We start from the raw sequence: 22,310 nt of genomic DNA on the forward strand, positions 1-22,310 counted from the left end.
CGGTTAGCGGCACTCAAGCATTTTGAAAATCTATGTCTGGACAAGACTGCAGTGGCCTGGCAATAGTTCCTGGATGTGAGTTGCCAGATTCCGGTCACGTCAAGGCTGGGACCATGTTTAATGTGCTGTTGTCTGCTGTCTAGTATTGCACCCTGCCAGGAATCCCGTCCCTGACAGCAAAACAGACCGGAGAAGCTGCCTAGATCAAACACAAATCATCTAGACACCCCTTACCAGAAACATTTTTGAATGCCTACTGCATCTTTAAAGTGCCTGCAGCTGTCTCCTTCGCCCTCAAGGAGGCACAATACCTGGCACCATCAGGTAATTCTTATGACAATTTCCCAATTCCCCAATCCTCCCAGGAATGTGGGGTCCCACACGTCCTACACCTGGGTATGAGAAGAGTGTTTCAGAGCCACAGTCTACCAGGCTGTTAGGGCTGTGCATAGATCCAGCAACCAGCTGGACCAGGCCTAATAAAACGGCATATGATTAATAATATCTGAAGCATTTAGCTGATCTGGATTAAAATTGCAACTTAGCTTGTTAGGGGTTTGAGCCAGTCCAAACTCCCACCATACTTGAGAGTACCCTGATTAATTCCTGCAATTATTAACGCCATTTGGATATCGCTTTCATGCCCTGGGCTACACTATCCCAAAATCCAGTTAGTCCTTACCTCTAACAAAGAGGCAGTTGTGTTTTCCTGCAGCATGGACTATTTACATTTTTTGACTGTGACCATTGTTCACAAAGAGCAGCTGTTCTAATTAGTGTGAGTCCCATATCACTAACAGTCTCGCATGTTGTCTCAGTACCCCAGAGGCACTGGCATTTTTTAAATGTGCCTGTTAGTTATTGAGACATTTGACCTAATATCACCCAGTGACCCCCTGATCCAGATGTCTTGCAATGGGAACCCAAAGTGCAGCAGAGGCACCATAAACAATTGGCTATATCCAGTTGAAACAGGGATACATACCCTGAACTTGTACCAACTTAAAGTTGATTCAGATTCTGACTTATTTGTCAGAAATTACCAAATAGGTCATTAAACGTTTTGTAGAGAAGAACCTTCTGACTTTGATACCTTACAGTGCAGGCCCAGCTTTGCCCCTACCCCTCTAAGGACTTTTGTGGCATCTAGCGCCTCGTCAGTGCTATATTCTAATTTGCCCCAGAAGAGGAGCGCGTGGGCTTCGTGGCGCGGGGCTGCAGCCCTGTTAGAGGGAATCCCGGCATGGGGATTCCCCCACATTTTGTGCTTTTTCAGCGGGAGCCCACCCTGCATTGTGGGGCCGTACAGGAAACCTACCCCGCTTTATGAGTATTTAAAGCAGCGGGTGCCCACCCCACATTATGGTGCCTTTTGAGCGGGTGCCCACACCACTTTATGCTTTTACTCTTCGAACAGGTGCCCACCCCGCATTTCGACTGAGAACGGAGCCGTCGGCCCGACCAGGAAGTCATGCAGCCTTGCCTGACTCTGGGCGGGGCCCAAAATAGGAAGAGGCCGCCGGAGCCGCCAATCGCAGAGCGGCCAGCCAGAAGAACGGCCCAGTGAGAGCTTGTGAGCAGGCGGGGCTCCCGTGAGCTGAGGGAAGCCCCGCGTACATCACCTGAGACGATGAGAGAGTCCCAGAGGAGTGGGGGCTCTCCTGATGCATGCCGCCAGCACCACAAGAGGAGTCCCAGTGCAGGGGGGCTGAGAGCGGAGCCGTGTGGAGTGCTCCAGGAGCCCTGTGAGAGCCCAGGTGAGTGGGGCTTCACAATGGTCTTGTTGGTGCCTTTCGAGGCACATTGCGACCCTTGACCCTGTCACCAGGCAGGTCGCTCCCCTCACCACCACACAGCCCTCCTGTGTGCCCGCTGCTGCCGCTCGCCCTGGTCTGTGCCCGTTTTTCCTGTTTGCCGCGTTACTCTCCCACTTGGGACTGCGCTATCTGTCTGTATTTCCTTGCTCTGTTATCTAATTGTATTTCATTGTATTTTATTTCTATATCCCCTCTGTGCCCCCACTTTGCCTTCTGTACCACCCGCCCACTCTCCCCTTCGTTGTTTTCCCGTGGCTGCATCCCCTGTGGCCCCGCCCCCCTACACTCCCATTCGCTGCCCTCTCCCGCCTCCCAGCTGCTCCTCCCTCCCACTCCCCCTCATATGGAGGCCAAAGGTGTGCCTAAGGCAAGCCTGTTACGCCCGCCCGCGCCTGGACTGCGCCCAGTGCCAGGATCCCTGGCCCCCGCACTCACCACGACGCCTGCCCCCACTACGACTCCAGCACCCTTCATGCACTTAACGCTGGACGGTCACGCACCTGCTGCCTGGCTGCCCCGAAGCGCACCCAAGGACCCTTCTCCTGCCGGAACTGCAGCTTCACCAGCATCCGGCCCGCAAACCCACCCACCGAAGAGCCCAACTTCCTCAGATGCATCCTGCTCAACACCCACTCCGCCCGCAAACACTCAGTCGAACTCTGGGACCTACTAGACACCAACGCCCCAGATGGCTCCTTCGTGACGGAGACCTGGTTTACCCCCTCCTTGGCACCTGACATCGCCATAGCCATCCCAGAAGGCTACAAGATCACCCACAAGGACCACACCAACGAAGTAGGTGGAGGAATTGCCATTGTCCACAGAAAGACCCTCAAAATCTCGACAGACGCCGACGACACCCTCAGCACCACCGACCACCTGCACTTCCAGATCCACACCGACCCCAACACCACCCTCAGAGGAACCCTCATCTACAGACACCATGGACCCTGACCGCAGTTCAGCGACTCCATCGCCGACTTCATCAGCACACACGCCCTTGCCTCCACGGACTACATCCTCCTCGGGGACCTGAACTTCCACCTTGAGAACAACAACAACTCCAACTCCTCCACCCTGATCGACAACCTCTGCAACCTCGGACTCAGACAACTCGTCACAACACCCACTCACTCCGCCGGCCACATGCTTGACCCCATCTTCTCAGCAAGCACCCACGTCTCCTTTGACCGCACCACCAAACGCCACTGGACCGACCACCGCTGCATCCACTTCACCTTCTAGGAAACCCACCACCCACCACCGCACCCAGCTGATGCCTCGCTGCAGCTGGGGCAAGATCACTGAGGACCAGCTAACCACCGCCCTCGCCCAGAGCCGACACCCCAGCCCGCAACCTCAGACAATGGATCAACGACTGCGCTAACACCCTCGCCCCGCTCAAGAAGCCCCCCAACACCCACACCAGCGTCACAAGACCTGTGCAACTCGCTGGCCACCTTCTTCTATCGCAAGATAGCAGACAGTCACGACAGCTTCGAGGCCGTCATCACCCCTGCAACCGCCGACACCCCCGCTCCCAGGACCACCACCCGCACCAACCGCCCGCTCGCCTGGACCAACATCAAAGACGACAACACCATCAAGATCATGAACCTCCGGATCCCTGGAAGACCCCTGCCCACACCACATCTTCAACAAAGCCAGCAGCACCATCGCACCCCATCTCCGGCAAACCATCAACATCTCCTTCGAGACGGCGACCTTCCCGGAGAGCTGGAAGCATGCAGAGATCACCGCCTTACTCAAGAAACCCAAGGCGGACCCCAAGGACCTAAAATATTTCTGACCCATCTCCCTGCTCCCATTCCCAGCGAAGGTCATCGAAAAGGCCGTCAACAAACAACTGACCAGCTTCCTCGAAGAGAACAACATCCTGGACCCATCCCAGTCCGGGTTCCGTAGCAACCACAGCACCAAAACTGCCCTCATCGCCGTCACCAATGACATCATGATCCTGCTCGACAACGGAGAAACTGCGGCCCTCATCCTCCTAGACCTGTCAGCCGCTTTCGACATAGTCTGCCACCGCACACTAAAAGCACTCCTCCACGACGCCGGAATCCAAGAGAAGGCCCTGGACTGGACCACCTCCTTCCTCTCCGGGAGAACCCAGAGCGTCCGCCTCCCCCCCCTTCCGCTCCTAAGCCATCGAGATCATCTGCGGCGTACCCCAAGGATCACCCCTCAGCCCAACGCTGTTTAATGTATACATGACACCGCTCGCCCACGTCGCCCGACGGCACGACCTAAACATCATCTCCTATGCCGACAACACCCAGCTGATCCTCTCGCTCACCAACGACCCCCACACCGCCAAAACTAACCTCCACGAAGGAATGAAGGCCATCGCCGACTGGATGAGGAACAGCCGATTGAAGCTGAACTCGGACAAGACGGAGGTCCTCATCCTCGGTTCCACCCCCTCAGCCTGGGACGACTCCTGGTGGCCAACAGCACTAGGAGCACCCCTACACCCACCGACCATGCACGAAACCTGGGGTCATGCCCGACTCCACACTCTCCATGATGAAGCAGGTCAACGCCGTCTCCTCCTCCTGCTTCAACACCCTCGGCATGCTTCGCAAGATCTTCAAGTGGATTCCCACCACAACTAAAAGGACGGTCACCCAGGCCCTCGTCAGCAGTAGACTGGTCTACGGCAATGCACTCCACACAGGAGCTCCGGACAAACTCCTGAAACGGCTCCAACGCATCCAGAGCACCTCCGCACGCCTGATCCTCGACATCCCCCACTGCAGCCACATCACACCCCACCTGAGAGACCTGCACTGGCTCCCCATCAACAAGTGGATAACCTTCAAGCTCCTCACCCACGCACACAAGGCCCTCCACGACACCGGACCAGCGTACCTCAACAGTCAGTCAGTCAGTCAAACATCTTTATTTCGATTGATTAAAACCATAAAAGCAATACAAAAAAGCCATGTACATACAAGAGTAAAATTGCAATTAAACAAATATACACATGATTGCAGATCCCATTTAAAAGAAGCAATTTAAAAAAGTTATATAAAAAATTAGATGCAGAGGATAGATACTAAATGCCCTAATATCACGTAAGGCGACAATTCCCAATATACTTGGCACGTTTCCCCAAGACTTGGTGACGGAATATCAATTTTAAAGGTTATTTGACTGGGAACATTTTGTTTTATTTAAGCGGGCTGCAGCGACCAAGAAACTAGCTACTCCGTATGTAACCTGCACAGAATTAAGCATTTGCAGGTGTAAAAGTGCAGGCCTCACCTGGACAAGATTTAGTTCTTTCAAAATTGAAAACAGGAATTTTTTACGGGCCACCAAATATTGTTCACACAACATCAGTAGATGAAGCGTGTCCTGTGTAGAAAAGCTGTCACAGGTACAAGGTGGGGTGTTTTCTGGAATCCCCCACTTTGTATAAGCTCCAAACTCAAGATGAATGAGATTAAACCTAAACCTTAGTAAAAGGAAACGATGGTATGGTTTGGTTACAAATTTCAAATACGGTTCCATAGCTACAGAGGTTGAAAGTCGGTATATTTTGTCTCACCAAAGGTTTACTGAGTTCGACCTCTTCTCTCTCTACCTCCAACATATTCCGGAAATGCGACTTGACCCACCCTACATCCTCTTTCATGAGGCCCTGGGGTGAAGAATACATGTCCGGGCGCCCTAGCCTCGCGCATGCCGCTCTAACATACGCCAACCAGGGTATACTGTCTGCTTTATCCAGGGCCATGCAGTCTTTAAGTATGCAATGATTCAACGTGATCTCCTCGTTTGTCCAAGTTTTAACCCAGCATAATAGCGGGGACATTTTTAGGAGATCAGTGATGTAGCCCAAGCCCACTTCACTATGGATTGAATAAGTGGGGGATGATTTTGGAAGTGACAACAAGGCTCGTATAAAGTTGTTCTCAACAATTTGGATACCTGGAGATGGAACATAGCCCCAAATGTCTGCCCCGTAAGAAGCGATAGCTACGCATTTAGATTTATAAATGCGAATCATGGCCTCCATGGGTCTCGAACCAAGTTTTTTAGAAAAATTCATGAGAGCTGTGGTAGATCTAGTAACTCCGTTTTCTTTCAATTTCATCTGTGAGCCCCAGGTTCCTCTTTCGTCAAAAGTGACGCCTAAGTAACAAAAGAAAGGTACCCTAGAAATTAATGTTTCGTTACAGGTGAAGGTTTTGAGCTTCATGTTTTTCTTGCGTGAACCAGTTACCATGACGTGAGATTTTGCAGTATTGATCTTTAAATCCAAGGCTTCCATAAAGGATCCAAAGTGATCTAGCAGCCTTTGTAGGCCCGTACCTGTACGAGCTATGAGGACAGCATCGTCGGCGTATAGGAGGACCGGTATAGGTGATCCTCCCATACGCGGCACGTCCAAGGTAGCAAGATTCAGGAATTTACCCAGGGAGTTGATGTAGAGTGTAAATAGGAGAGGGGCAAGGATACAACCTTGTCTGACCCCTCTCCCTGATCTAAATTTCTCAGTACACCTACCTTCCCTTGTTACCCTGACAGAGGCAAACAAATTCTGGTGGAGATCATGCAGAAAATTAACCAAAGTAGTGTCCAAACCCAAGTCCCGCAAAATAATCCAAAGTTTTGAACGATTAACCAAATCAAAAGCAGAGGATAAATCCATGAAACCTAAATATAAAAGCCCCTCCTTCACCACGGTGTATTTACTAATGATGAGATGGAGGTTTAAGCATTGATCCATAGTCCCCCTATTTTTTTTTTTTTTTAAATATTTTTTTTATTGCAGCAAAATCAGAGAGTCATACAGTATAATCAAACCATTCCAATTGATGTTCAGTTGAAGCGCCGTCCCCTTACTCCTGTGTCACACAGCCATTCAGCTCACACCCCTGAGGTCGAGCGGCAAAGTCACGGGCAAAAGGAATTGCGCTGGTACAATCCGTGTATAACTAAAGCCACCAGTTGGATGGGAGATGGCAGAGCTGCTTTTTAGTCCTAACACACCCTCTCTCATGTCTCAAGCCCAGTGGAATCAGGAGTCAACGTACACCCCCCGCTAACAAAACCCCCTCCCTCCCCCCGTAACATCCCCGTCCCCAACTACCCCGCCCCCCTCGACCAGAGCCCCCCCGACCACCCCCCGCCCCCTTCCGGTCCCCCCACCCCCCCAGGCGTGCCAGATAGTCACCTATCCGAGCTCTCATCTCCTCTCGTAGGGCCAGATCCGAGACATGGCAACAGGATTTGTCAGCGAACAGTCATAGTTCATCACATTGGAACGCAAGGGTAGTGAAGCAGCAAGGTGGGCCTAAGCCGTCCTCTCGGCGGGCGGGTGCCCCGCCCGAGCCGGACTATGCACCGGGGAGTCCTCTTCTTCCTCGTCCAGGCGTATGAGATCGAGGACCAGCCCCTCCCACGCCCTGGCTCTCTCCATTGCCATGTCATTGTCTATCCTGAGTGCGGCCCGCAGGCGAAGCTCACCCTCACATCTAGCCCATTTAAGCAGCTCAGCCCTCCAGCGCTCAACCACGGGACCCCGGGATGCCTTCCACTGGGACGTAATGGCCCGCTTCGCCAGGAGGAGCCCCAAGTCCAGGAACTTGCTAGTGACTTTGTTCTTCGATGTGTGCGGGAACCAGTGTAGCATGCAATGTGCCATGGTGAGTTGCAGGTCCCTCCCCGTCACCTCCCTCAGAACCTCCACTACCTCCTCCCAAAAGGGCCCCAGCTCAGGACAAGACCAGAACATGTGCCGGAAGTCCGCTGGGTCCGCCGGGCAGCGCGGGCAGGATGCCGGGTGGGCCGGGAAGTATTTATGTAGCTTGTCAGGGGTTAGGTAAGCCCTATGTAGGACATAAAAGTGCACCAGCTGGAATCTCGCGTTGCGCGTGCCATTCCGGGCCCTTTCCAGTATGCCATTCCAGGCCTCCTCGGGGATCTCAGTCGCCAGATCCGCCTCCCATTTTGCCTTCAAGGCCAACAGTGGAGCGGTGGATTCCGAGACCATGCGTCGAGATAGGCACGTGACCGCCCTGACCGTCCCCGACATCATCACGACGTACTGGCAGCCCAGCGAAAGCGTCGGCTCCGACATGCCCGCCCCCCAGTGCCTGCGGATCGCCGCCGTTAAAGCCGCATGTAGGAGGAAGTCCCCCCCCGTCAACTCAAAGCGCTCTTGCAGGAGGTCGAAGGGCAACATCGCCCCGTTTTCATACAGATCACCCATGGACGAGAGCCCCCGCTGATCCCAGCCGTCCAGCCCGTGCCACGAGCCCCCGTGCGGCAATGTCTCGCAGAATCTAAGTGGGATCTCAGGTGCGTACGGGACCGTGACACCACACCTCCGGCGGTATCTGTTCCAGCATTTTCTGGCCGTTGCAAACTCCTGCGTGAGATGGAAGTCCCCCATCGGAAGCCCCAGGACAATCCGGGATAATACCTGGACCGGACCCGCCGGCTCCCCCGACCCGTCCGCCTCTCTCCTAGCCCGCGCCACCCACTGCGTCAGCCACTGCAGCTGTGCCGCCAAGTAGTAGAGCTCATAGTCTGGGACAGCTAGACCTCCGTCTGCCCGAGGGCGGAGAAGTGTGGCAAGGGCCACCCTACGCCTGCCCGCTCCCCATAGAAAGCCGATGACCATCGACCGCAGCCGTCGGAAGTAGCTCGCTGGGATCCAGATCGGTAGGGTCCCGAAGAAGTAAAGCAGCCGCGGCAGGGTCACCATCTTGAGAAGCGCCACCCTCCCCATGAGTGACAATGGGAGCGTGCCCCAAAAGTCGAAGCTCCCCTTAGCGTGCCTGATCGCCGTACCGATATTCCCCTCAAGGACATCCGCATTGTCATGAAAGATCGAGGTGCCAAGATATCGCAGGCACCTCTCTTCCCAAGTCACGCCTTCCGTTATTTGCGGGCATTCTCTCCGTGGGCGGGCTGGGAATAGGTGGGACTTCGCCCAGTTCACTCGGAGGCCAGATATCGTACTCAGCGATTGCAGGAGAGTCTTAGCTCCGCGCAGGGAGTCCGCCGAGTCCGCCAGGAACATCAGTAGGTCATCAGCGTACAATGCGATGTGGTGTATTTGGCCATAGACGTCCAGGCCCCGATAAGCCCGGCCCAGCCGGGCCCGCGCCGCGAGAGGCTCGACAGCCAGGGCAAACAGCAAAGGGGAAAGAGGGCATCCCTGACGGGTGCCCCTGCCCACCCCACACATCTCAGAGATAACCCTCCCTGTTCTGACTCTCGCCGTCGCGTTCGTATAGAGCAGTCTCGTCCAATCGACGAAGCCCTCGCCAAGGCCCAGCGTTCGTAGCACATGGAAGAGAAAAGGCCATTCCAGGCTGTCGAAGGCCTTCTCCATGTCGACAGCAAACACCACCGCCTCGTCGCCATCGTATGTGTCAGCCTCTAGGATATGCAGGAGTCGTCGCACATTGAGCGCCGTATTGCGTGCCGGGATGAAACCCGATTGGTCCGCATGCACCAGTGCGGGCATGTGGGGGAGCAAACGCGTCGCCAAGACCTTGCTCAGGATCTTGTAATCCAGGTTGAGCATGGACAGGGGGCGGTACGCCGATCTGTCCCACGGCTGCTTACCCGGCTTCAGTAGGGGGACAATCAACGCCTCCCTCGTGGTCGCAGGGAGACAGCCCAGCCGCCTCGACTCGTTGTAGAGCCACGTCAGCCGGGGCGCCAGGAGATCCACGTAGGTGAGATAGAATTCCGTAGGGAATCCATCGGTGCCCGGTGTCTTGTTTCTCGCCATGCTCTTGATGGCGACCCGCACCTCTCTCTCCATGATCTCGTCCCCGAGTCGTTTCGCGTCCGCCTCTTCCATTTCCGGCAGGTCAAGACCCTCCATAAAGGACTGGACCTCCTCCACCGAAGGGAGGACCCTGCTGCAGTAGAGCTCTGTATAGTAGTCGAAAAACAGTGCGTTGATCCCCTGCTGATCAAACCTCGCCGCCCCCGCGTGGTCTCTGAGTTCAAGGATGACTGAGCTCCGGCGGGCCGGGTTGGCCAACCAGGCCAGAAGAGCCCCCGATTTGTCGCGGTCCGAGTGCGCCCGCGTTAGGTAGGCCTTGTAATCAAAGCATCGGAGGCGTTCCACCGTCGCCGCCACCGCCTCCCGCGCCCCCAGCAGAGCCTCGTGAGTGTCCGGCCGTTCAGGTCTCTCTCTCTCCATCCTCCGGAGGGTCTCGTCCTCCTTCTCAATGTCTGCCAGTAGTGTTCTCCGCACGCCCGATGACGTCGCAATGCACTGGCCCCGTAGTACGGATTTGAAGGCGTCCCATTCCGTCGTGGCCGAACCCGCCGTGCCCGCGTTCACCTGGAAATACTCCTCGATGCCCGAGGCGATCGCGGCGCGGAAGAGCTGATCTTCCAGTGCCTCAGGGCGGAGCTTCCAAGCCGGTATTCTCGGGCGGATCTGCGACCAGCGCAGCCGCACGAGAAGCGGGTTGTGGTCCGAGATCGAGCGCGTGAGGTACTCACTGTGGCACACTTCCGCGTGCACGTCCTGCGAGCACAGGAATGCGTCAATACGGACATGCAACTCGTGAAGGGCGGAGAAGAATGAGTAGTCTCTGTCCGCCGGGTGGTTAGCCCTCCAGGAGTCGACCAGTCCCCACTGGCGTTGCCAGGCTGAGCGCGCGAGTGCGAGTCTGCCAGCTGCTGCACTTGGAAGGGGGGGGTGGGATCTATCCATGGCGGTGTCAGCCACACTGTTAAAGTCGCCGCCCAGTAGCAGGGGCTCCACTAAGAACTGGGCCAGTTTATTGGACAGTAGGGAGAGGAATGCAGGTTGGTCCACATTCGGGGCGTACACGCAACCCAGGTTGAGGTCCCTCCCGTCCAGCTTGCCCCGTACCATTATATATCTCCCCTCCGGGTCAATTACCTGTTGTGTGCATTGAAAGGGGATCCCCGCCCGTATCCAGATGGCCACCCCCCTAGCATAAGCAGAGTAACCTGTGTGAAAGACCTGTCCCCTCCAGCGCCTCTGTAGCGCCTTCCCCTCTTTGTCCAGCAGATGGGTTTCCTGAAGGAAGGCTATGTGTATGCCCCGCCTGACCAGATAGGAGTGGATCTTATGGCGCCTATGCATCGAGTGCATCCCCCTTACGTTCCATGTGAGACATTTGTAGCCTAAGTCGGATCCCATGTCAGAATCCACCAAGCCCCATTCGCCCTCTCAGCAACCCCCCCGGCACGCCTAGGTCCCTCCCTCAACCCCCCCCCAACTTGCATAGTCAAACTACCCCAACACCCACACCCCCGGACAGACAACCAACGTGGAAACCCCATCCAAACTCAAGTATCAAAAAGCGTGTCACTACAAAATAGGGCTGGAGAGGCAGCGATGCCGGCCCCATACAGGCCCGAAACCCCCCGCCCCCGCCCCACACCCTTAACAACAAACAGGAGATGTCTCCCGACTCTCCCCGTCCCCAAGGTCTCAGTAAGAAGTCCCGGGGGGCACTCGCACCTTACTGCATAGCGTCCAGAAGTGGCCCCCCCCGCCTGCACGCCCCAATACCTTACTGATGTGGCCAGTGTCCCACGAGCCTCCTCAGCCAAGGATACCATCCGCCGTCTGGGGAGTCACCATCGGCATGTCTGTCTCTGACAGCTCGTGTCCGCTGCTGGAGCCAGGGCTGGGAACACTGGCTTTCGACTGCTCCGACGCGCTGCTGGAGGGGCTGGCGTCCCCCTGGCTGATGGCCACCACTGCCTGCACCGCCTTGGCCCGTTCCTGCTGCCAGCCCGAAGGGGAGCCAGATCGTCGTGTTGGTGTCGTTTCCGTGGAGTGTCTCCTGGGAGGGGACCGTGGTGTGGGGCCCGAGTTCGGCTCCCCCCTCTCATCCAACCAGCTCCAGGCCTCCTGTGGCGTTGTAAAAAAGTGCGTGCGTTCTCTATCGACCACCCGCAGTCGCGCCGGGAACAGCATATCATAGGGCAGTTGTAGAGACCTCAATTTTCGCTTGACCGCCAGGAAGGAGGCCCACTGTTTTTGCACATCCCTGGTGAAGTCCGGAAAGATCATGACCCTGCTGTTGTCGATTCTCAGGTCCGGGACACCTCTCACCTTCTGCAGTAAGTGGTCTCTGTCCCTGAAGTGCAGGAGGCGCAGTACAATCGGACGCAGAGGCGCCCCCGGTTTGGGGGGTCGCGCAGGGACCCTGTGTGCCCGTTCAATGGCAAAGAACGGCGAGAGCCCCTCCGGGGCCACCTCGGATCGCAGCCAGCCCTCCAGGTAGGTGACCGCGTCCCGCCCCTCTGTGTTTTCGGGGACCCCAACGAGGCGGAGGTTATTGCGCCGAGAGCGCCCTTCACTGTCCTCCGCTCGGAGCTCCAGCACCCGTACTTTCTGTGCCATGTCCGCCAGTGACTTTTTCAGCTCCAGTACGTCCCCTGGGAGACTTTTCAGGGTGACCTCAGAGGTCGCCACTCGCTCCTTCAGCTTCTTGTGGTCGTCCTTCAGTAGGGTCAGGTCCGACCCAATGGTGTCTATGCGCTTCTCAAGAGCCTCCCGCGACGCCACAATCGCCTGCATAATGTCTCCCAGGGAGGGGTCTCGCGGGTGGGCCGAGCCCCCAGCTCCCCCCCCAGGCGGGACGTCGTCGTCAGGGTGCCCCGGGTCGTCCAGCTTCAGGGTCTCGAAGCCCTTCTTCCTGTTGCCACGTGTCATCCTTGCGGGCAGCGCCTGTCCGATGCCTCCGCAGCAGCCGCCGATGTTCCCGCTCCTCGTCCTCCTCAGGTCTGCCGTCCCTTTAGATCTCTGGGCCCGCGCCTCGCGGGGTCCAGTCCGCGGTGTCGTCCAGAGGCCAGGTCCTGTCCCACCAGCGTCGTGGGGCACCAGCGCCCCAGGTCTGGGCACCTGGAGGGCTCAGGCAGGGTGTGCGCCACTGATCACCAGTCCCAGCGTGGCCCCCTGTATTTGGGCGTCCCCGGCCAGTTAGGCGCTTCCTTCCGACCTCTATTTCAGCGCCCCATGAGGGCGGGACTCCAGCAACTCGTCCCCTGCTCTCCCCGTCGCCCTTTTCACGTATGTGCCACCTATCACCTGTGGCGCAGTCTCCCTGGCACTGCCACCGCCAGGAGGGCAGGACAGGCGCTCTCCGCAGGTCCAGCACCCCACACGGCCACCGCGGCTCAGCAAACGACCGTCAAGGCCAGATAGGTGCCTCTTCCCGCCTTCAAAGTCAAAGGCGCGTGGGGGAGGGTAGCCACTACCTCGTCCCCCGCTCTTCTCGCCGCCTGCCGCACTCGTGTGTCCTCAGACCCCGCGTGGTGTAGGCTCTCCCCTCAGATCACCACCAGGGGGGCAGGTCAGGTGACCCACGCTGTCTCAGTGTTCCACGCGGGTCCAGTGGATCTCCAGCCGGCCGCTAAGGCGATCGCCGGGTCTCTGTCGGCGCCATTTTGGGGTCAGGCAGGCCGATCTTCCCCGGACCCCCAAATCCGCCCGCGAAGGTGGCAGCCTTTACCCCTCACCTCTGCCCGCTCCCGGAGGGTCTCTTCTCACCAGTGACCCGCCACCTCAGCTCCAGGGGGCTTCTCCCCTTCTCTCGGGCTCCGTCACCAGGCGCGTCTCATCAGGACGGCGGCCGCCATTTTGGGCCGTCCCGTCTCCGTGTGCCGCGCTCACCGATAAAAGTCCGGCGGGGGCAGTTACAGGGGCCCCCGGTCCTCCAAAATCTCCCTGCGTGCCCCTGGTGTCCACCTGGGCACTGTTGGGGGGTCAAGGAGTGAGTCGGGGTGCAGGATGTGTGGTGGTGCGAGGCGGGCACGGAGGAGCTCCGGAGTCCCGCGTCCACCTACATCGGCGCCCTAGCCACGCCCCCCCATAGTCCCCCTATGTGCTCTAAAACCATACTGCAGGTCAGAGAGGACCCCACTCTCCTCAAGCCAGTCTCCAAGTCTTTGTAAAATGACTCTGCCTAGGATCTTAACAGCAGAGTCCAACAAGGATATTGGCCTGTAGCAGGCAGGGTCCTCCCCCCTGTTTCCCTTTTTAAAAATGGGAACAATAATAGAGGTGGACCAGGAAGATGGAAAACCAGCCGAAGGTATCGCATTAAAGACATTTGTTAATATTTTTTACCAAAATTGCGGATACTGAATATAAAGATCGGCGGGGACCCCATCAGGACCAGGGGCCTTGCGTTTGCTTGTGTTTTTAATCGCCCTTTCCACCTCGAAGATGTTAAATTCCATGTTCATATTGTATAGAGCAGGGGCACTAATTGGAGAAATAGAAGCCGTGGTTTCATAGATTTGCTTAAAATGGAGAAGCCAACTATCATCATCGATCACGCAGTCCATGTCTGTTTTCCCATCCTCGGTAAAAAAGGGCTGATTAACAATGGCCCAAAATTTTTTACTGTCTCTCAGTACGTCTGTGGCTAATAAACTATCCCAAGCTTCCTCCTTAATTTGCATCTTACGCTTGGCGAGTGCAGATTTATATTCCTTTCGGAGGTTTGCCACTAATGTCCTATCTCTGGGTCTTCGTTTAAGAGCTTTCAACAGGGCACTATGCGTTTGGGAGCATTCCTTGTCAAACCATTTGTGAGTATTCTTAATACCTTGCGCCCCACTCCTAGACTCCAGGTTCTTGGAAATCCTTGCACATATCTCGCCATAGGCGGCCACGACATCAGTGCCTAAGGAAGTGGGATCTAGACAGACTGCCATGCTTGACTCCGTTTCCTGTGCTAGTGTTTGGAAAAAAAGTTCGGGGACAATCTTCTCCCACTTGATCCGCCTACCCTGATCCTTAGTTGACAAATCTCTAGGGGCTACCACACCTGTCTCTCTCCCATGCAGTAAACAATCTAGGTCCACCGTTAATAGGACGGGGTTATGGTCGCTAAAGATGGAAGTCACAGCCCTATATTCCCTTGCCTTTACTAATACCCCCGCTGAGACGAAGATATAGTCAATGATGGTATTTGCGTCTCTCCCAATAAAAGTGGGCAGTCTGGTCTTATTATTTCCATGGCCTACTTCAAATAAATTTAAATTGGCAAGAAAGCTCTCGAGCCCCTCACCCTCCTTGGTATGTTCGAAGTGGGGAATGCCCTCCACTGGTAATCCCCCGTATCTATCATTGTGACAATCCCCCTCACAGGGGTGAATATTAAAATCACCCAGGATGACCATCTCTGGGACGGAAGTGCAATCGCGTCTGTAGACTGACAAAAAATCTAACAAAGAAGTCAAATGCTCATTTACAAAAGAACTCTCCCTAGAATTATAAAAGTTGATAAACAAAAAAGTATGAGAGTCCGAAATAACCCACTCAGTTATTAAAGTATTCATGGGTGCTGGTTCTATTTTTCTAAAAAACCCCGCCAGATTCAGAGAAAACAGAGTAAGTAGGCCGCCCTTAGCTCTCTCTCTTACACCCACGACTGCTGGGGTAAAAAAACTATGAAAGCCGTCCAATGAGAAACTAGTTGAAGTATCCCAAGTTTCTTGGAAGGCCAAGATGTCATATTGTTTGACGAAACCCTGCCAGATAGAATCTGAAGCCTTGGCAGTTAATCCCGCCACGTTCCAAGTGAGGATTTTACAAGTTAGCTTGTTGGATTTAGGCAAGCAATGCATATTCTGTGTCCCCCTACTCTCAACGACTGCAGAACCCTTATCAGGGATTAGAGTTGGATTTAACTTCCGCAAGTCCAAAGTACTAGTTTCCTTTGACAGTTCGGTGGGGGAAATAGAGTGCCTCTGTCCATTTGGTGATTCCTGTGTTTGTCAATCAACCCAGTCCGTGGATGACAGATATTCATAGCGATTGGCAGTTGGAAAGTTATAAAGGTTATCTTGACCATTCGTAGACTGGTGATAAAAATAGGGTTGAGTGTTTAATGACCCTATAGGGAAACCTCCTTGTCGCGATCTGCCTCTTCTTCTCCTGACTAGATTCCATTCCACATCCCCCCCCTCCTCCCAGCCAGTGGGTTGCGTTTCCCAAGGGGGGTTAAATCTCTGTCTAGGTTTTGGGTCTTGTGGTCCCTTTAACCAACTCCATCTATTGTCTACTTGATTTCCCGGTAGGTAGAAATAGGAGAGAGGCCTAGCAGTCACAGGACTTGCTCGATATATAGGTGCTCTGCTGCTACATATATGACCTACAACTTCGGTGTTCTCAAAAGTGACCACAACACAATCCCCTTGTAAATTTTTCCTATTTCCTCCCACCCACGGTGTTCTCTCCACCATTAGGATGTTGCTTGGAATGTTAGGCGGTAAGGGGTGATTTTTAGACAACCAGTAACATACTTTGTTCTTTAATGCCTGGTAAGATTCTACTTCCAGTGGTGAGATTTCAGTAACTCCAGTAAGGATGACTACGTAAGGGCAGGCGTCAGGAGGAAGATGGATATTTCTACGAGACGCTGCCTTGGCTTTTGGAGCTACGTCGGGGTTTAAAATCGATGAAGTGTGACCATTAGATGTAACTTGAGGGGTTGGTTTAGTTTTAATTATATTCTCAACTTGACCTAATTTAGGGGACTTAACTTGGTTGCCACCCTGGTTTGGAGTGTTACTTGGTTTCTTGGGCACATTATTGTTCGCCACAGTGACACTTTTATCAGCCAAAGATGGTTTGTTGGCTATGTTAACTGTTTTGGCGACATAGGGTGTCTTAGAATTCGCATTGAAACTAGGGGCACTTATGTCCTTATGTATATTCATTAGGATAGTTTCCAAGCAGCGAAGTCTAGCCTCTATGGGTTCGAGCAAAGCTTTCAGTATATTAAAAATATTAGTGTTATCCATGCTTGGTCCATTCCCCTCCTGAGGTTGTCTGGCTAAATTAATGACTTCCCCACTCAGCTCCAGGATTTCCTCCAGACTATGATCAATGATTGTATCGTCTGGAAGGCTCAGTGGTAAGCCATTTGTGATCGGGTGCAGTCCCCCTATATCATTAGAACAGGCGACCAAATTATTGTTCACAATGACTGGGTCGGGAATGGCATTATATTGGTTGTGGTCAGTTTGAGCTTTCTTCCCTTTGAGGGAAGCCGGTTTATCAGCCTTTTGTTTTTGTTTAGGTATTGCGCCCTCTTTCAGGCCCCTTTCGTTTATAGCAGTCACCAAGACAGAATGATTTGGCTCATTTCCATTTGCTCCAATGTCTGTCAGGAGGTTTAGATTAGGAGAGGCCTCCAGGTCCATTTGTGAGTGAGAAGCATCAAGTTCCCCAGTAACCCCAATATTATGTACTTTGGCACGAGTATTTGGGCGTGAGTCGATATTAGGCGTCTTTGCCTGGGCAATGAGGCCCAAAGAAGATCTCTTGGCCCTAGCTAGATCTTGGGAAACTCTCCTGTCCATCAATGTTATTCCCTCATCGATTAGTGCATGGGTACGGACAATGAAATCATCCAGAGTCCCGGTAAGTTTTTTTGCTCCTGCTACCGCCATGCTTCTAGTTTCCCTACAGGTCATAATGACCCTGCACTAAGTGTGGGTAAGCTAAAAGCTTAAGCTATGGGAAATGGAGAGTGGGGCTGATGGAGTACGACCAGGGTTGATCGCCCAGGCCAGGCTCCTCAGGCCTCTGAGGGCCACAGAGGGCCCGCCCTTTGCCCGGGCTTCGCTCGGCGTCCCGCTCGCGTCCCGCTGAGCGGAGATCCGTTGTTTTTCAGAGGGCGGTTGCGGCCGGGGGGCGTGTCTTGCTGGGGGCGCGGCCGTGCACACCTGTGCAGCGCAGGGACTCCTGGTCTTGAGAGTCCCTGCAGCGCGCGCCCTCAGTTTGCTCCGGTGTTCCCTCCTCCTTTTGGTGGCAGACAGCACTCCTGCAGCCTCGACCCCACGCCTTACACCGCGCAGCGGCACCCGCGAAGCGGGTGCTGCAAGCTGTTATCGCGCGGTGGGGCGGTCAATCACTCCCGGGATACAGGGAGGCACGCAGGATAGCCAGGGAGATTGGTGATACACGATGCAGCCAGCCGGTGAGTTACCTCAGCGCACAGGGTCCCGCTATCAGGGAGGCAAGCAGGATGGCCAGGGAGAATAAGCGTTACAAACAGCAGCCAGTCGATGAAATTTTCTCTGCACACAGGGTCCCGCTATCCGTTGGAAACTTCCCGTTTTTAACTCCTGGTCGGCCGGGGGCGTGTCTTGCTGGGGGCGCGGCCGTGCACACCTGTGCAGCGCAGGGACTCCTGGTCTTGAGAGTCCCTGCAGCGCACGCCCTCAGTTTGCTCCGGTGTTCCCTCCTCCTTTTGGTGGCAGACAGCACTCCTGGAGCCTCGACCCCACGCCTTACACCGCGCAGCGGCACCCGCAAAGCGGGTGCTGCAAGCTGTTATCGCGCGGTGGGGCGGTCAATCCCTCCCGGGATACAGGGAGGCACGCAGGATAGCCAGGGAGATTGGTGATACACGCAGCAGCCAGCCGGTGAGTTACCTCAGCGCACAGGGTCCCGCTATCAGGGAGGCAAGCAGGATGGCCAGGGAGAATAAGCGTTACAAACAGCAGCCAGTCGATGAAATTTTCTCTGCACACAGGGTCCCTCAACAGTCGACTCAGCCTCTACACCCTCTACCTCCAGCTCCGTTCTGCAGACCGCACCCTCGCCACTGTCTCCCGCATCCGAAGAGTGACCGCCGGCGGCAGATCATTCTCCCACCTCGCCGCCTAGACGTGGAACACCCTCCCCATCCACCTACGGCAGACCGAAGACCTCCTAAGCTTCAAGAGACTCCTCAAGACCTGGCTCTTTGAACATTAGCAGCGTCCCCCCCCCAGGGGAACAGGGTGTCACTTTGACACCCTGTTGCACCCCTGATTTTGGCTTGTGTGCCATGTGACACACATACATGCCCTTAGGGCATGTATGTGTGCCACATGGCACAGGTGTACATGCACAGATGTGCATGTACACAGGAATTCGTTATTTACCATGCAATTGTATTACATGGTAAATAACGAATCGGTAATGGCCTGTGGCACTGTTTGCAGTGCCACCTACATCTGGATTTACAGAATCGGTAAATTTACCGATTCTGTAACTTTAAGGCCCCCTACATGTCAAAACCCAAATACAGGTCGGTAACGGCCGAAATCGGCCGTTACCGACCGGTATTTGGTCTCCTACATCTGGCCCTAAATCTCTTGAACAATATGGGCTAGAGATTTGATATTACCAAATGTGTTCTCATTTGTACCGTACTACACTTTTAAGGTGTTAATTTAAGTGTTTTCTAAAAGTAGTAATGTAAATAACTCATGACTCAATTTAGAGTGTCACGGACAAGTCACTCTATCACAAGTGTAACGGAGCCCCCCATTCGTCAAACCATCGTATTTAGGGTCGGGAGGACTTCTAGTGTACTGTTGACTGACCCCCTGCTGGCTCCGTGGACGGCAAGCATCCTCTGGGGGCCTGATAGAGTAGAGGCTATCAGAATAAGGGAATTAAAACACTTGTTAAGGGTGGACGATGTAATGTTCTTTTTTTCTTTAAGTCACTGCTAGGTAAAACTTGACGGTGACAGTCATTTAAAAAAGTCTAATGATAACCCTGGAAAGAAACTCCCTGTGTGTGGGGATCATTAGCTGTTTTGTTTCACAGTAGCAAACTCCCACTTAGGGAGTTTGTTTTGAAAAATAAAATGTTAAGTCTAGTGAACAGCTGTCAAAACTGATGGTGGCTGTCATTCAGACTTTTAAGACTATTACAGGAGATCATTGCAAGGCCAGTAGTGATTTTTAAATGTGGCTGCCAGTAGTCTGTCAGGATGGCAGAGGTACTGTTCTATGCCACTGTGACGGGCTGTACTCCACCTGCCAAATTCTATATCAGGTCCTTAGTGCTTTTGCTTTTCTTTTCTTGCATCTTATTTTTTTTTTAGATTTATTTAATTACCCACAAAACATTCTATTGGTCAGTTGCATTGGCAACAGATTTCACCCTTTAGCCACTAAAGCATGTGCTTTCTCAAGGCATAGATGCGGTTGGAACAACATCAAGAACGTTTGCTTGCTTGCTAATTAAAAATTACTTATGCAAAATAAGCCAATGAATATTTGTTTAAAAATGTGTATGGCACTGCATACAGAACGTGTTGTACGAATTCAAAATGTATAAAATGGAAACCTCACACTGTGTGTGCAGTTGTGAACTCTATTGACACATTTTATTGTTCAAAACACATTCTCAGTCTCAGAAAGGAATAATGATTCTTCTATGGTGGTCTATTTCATGAGAAATAACGAGTAATGTGTACATACTTTTAATATTATGGAAAAAACGATACAATGCAGAGTTACCTGAGTAAATGGTTACCTTTCTGATTAGAAAGTTAAAGTATGTATGCTGTGTGTGGAAAACAAAATAACTGGTAACAACCGACAGATTATGTCAATAGCCATTAGTGATTGTTAGTCACTGTTTCCAATCGCATAATTTATATGCGGATTTTGAGTCTCAAGTTGTGGCTCTCTGGCAACAGGTACTGTGCAAGTGCAGTTTAAAAGACTTTCTACATGTATCAATCAAACACTTGCTCTTCTGAAGGGCTGCTCCTCACCCCTGAGGATATCCGGGTGCTGAGGTGTAGGTGGTCTCATTCGAAAAGCCAGGTTTTGAGTTCTCTTGTGAATTTCTCCAGGGAGGGAGATGATTGTAGGTAGAACAGTAGGTAATTCCAGGCTTTCGTGGCAAGGTAGGAGAAGGAACGGCCTCCACTATCGCTGCGACAGATGTGAGGGGTGCAAGCGAGGGCTCTGGAGGTGGAGCGCAGGTATCTAGTAGGGCCCTGTAGGGGTATTTTAGGAGCTTAAACTGGCATCTCTTCTGCATGGGGAGCCAGTGGAGGTTCTTGAGGTGGGAAGTGATGTGGGAGCATTTAGGGAGGATGAGGATGAATCTGGCTGCTGTGTTCTGTATGGTCTCGAGTCTCATTAGGAGTTGGGTGGTGATTCTGGCGTAGAGAGCCTTCCCGTAGTCGCGATGGCTGGTGACGAGGGCTTGGGTGACGCTTTTCCTGATGTTGACGGGGAACTATTTGAAGATTTTCCAGAGGGTGTGACTGCATTGAATTGGTGCTTCATGGTGAGTTTCATGTAGAAGATTATGCCGAGGTTGCGGGCGTGGTCATATGGGTGTCACGTATCAGGTTCTCAGGTCTGACGGAGCATTTGCTATCATCCTGTCAAGGGTGAGTAATGGCAATATGTACCATCTTGCAATGGTGTAGGAAGCAGAATAACTACTCAGTGTTTGCATATCCGAGGAATTAGTGAACCTGTTTCTTAATACTACAACATGCCACCATTTATTGTGTAAGGATACAATACATTTGGGTGTAATTGCGCAAAAAATAAAAATGGTCAGATTTCCGCTAGTATTTATTATTATTTTGCAAATTTGAAAGAATACATGCCATCATTTTATTGTATGTCTTGACAGTGCAGCTCTCACTAGACCATTATGTGGGAATCCCCAGGTTATGGGTTTAGCTCCACCCATATGTTCAGAGCCAGGAGTACAGGTTTTGATTGGGCAGAGACTGTTTGCTTCCACACAAAAAAGTACTTGCCCTCCATTTAGCTGTTATCAGTTCGTTTGTTTATCTAGCTGCCTGAGCTTGAACTTTCTGAGGCACACACAACACTGTAATTCTATCAAAGTATCACAGATAACGAGATAATGTATGGTGCTTTTCTCTGACAGTTGATTGCATTTGATGTTATGTATATTCAATATACCGGATCCCACTTTGAAATAAAATCGTGTGGATCACATTAACTGTGTTTGATTAATTCACTTGAAGTGCATTTAATTGTTTCCCCTACATACTGGGACCCTTTCATCTCATTACTTATCGAACCCAGGTCCCATTGACTTTGTATGGGTATAACCCCCGTGTATAAACTTTCTCTGACAGCAGCACAGATGGTAGGAGGGTTATTATCCTACATGGATGATTAGGTCTTGCTTGATTGCCACTAGACCTATAACCGACAAAAATATTATTCTACAGTTCTTTGCTTCCACACAAATACATATCCATTCCCATGCTATTTATTGGTAATGCTTGACTTTACAATACACCATTCCTTTAAAGCCATACCTATTGTTTGCTTGTGTAAAGATGGTCTTTCATTGGCAGTCTGTGTCATCTTAAGAGTGTAGTGTGCTGTTAAGTGTCGGTCTAAAATAAAATAAATATTGCCCAAGTATCATTTATAAAACAGTAAGGTAAAACCAACCATTCTCTGTACACAATTAAGTTGAGATTGAATAGAAAATTATAGCAAATTGATTCTTGCAGGGTAGAGCTTGTCAATACATATGCTGGTTTGTTCATAGATATCATAGGAAACTATGCAGTAAGTTGAATGGAACTCTCTGAACAAAAATATGGAAAACTAAAAATACTTTAAAAATATTGAGGTGCTGTTGTACAGGGAACCACAAGCCCAAGTGTGAGTTAATGGAACACT

At 52.6% G+C, this 22,310-nt stretch overlaps 1 protein-coding gene across 1 annotated transcript in view; it reads left to right on the forward strand.

The window, feature by feature from the left end:
• EIPR1 (EARP complex and GARP complex interacting protein 1) overlaps positions 1-22,310 on the forward strand; it is an 871,634-nt gene that overhangs the window by 724,511 nt on the left and 124,813 nt on the right. The gene's annotated exons all lie outside the window — the stretch shown is intronic.

This window comes from Lissotriton helveticus, chromosome 6 (assembly GCF_964261635.1).
Source record: "Lissotriton helveticus chromosome 6, aLisHel1.1, whole genome shotgun sequence".
NCBI lineage: Eukaryota > Metazoa > Chordata > Amphibia > Caudata > Salamandridae > Lissotriton > Lissotriton helveticus.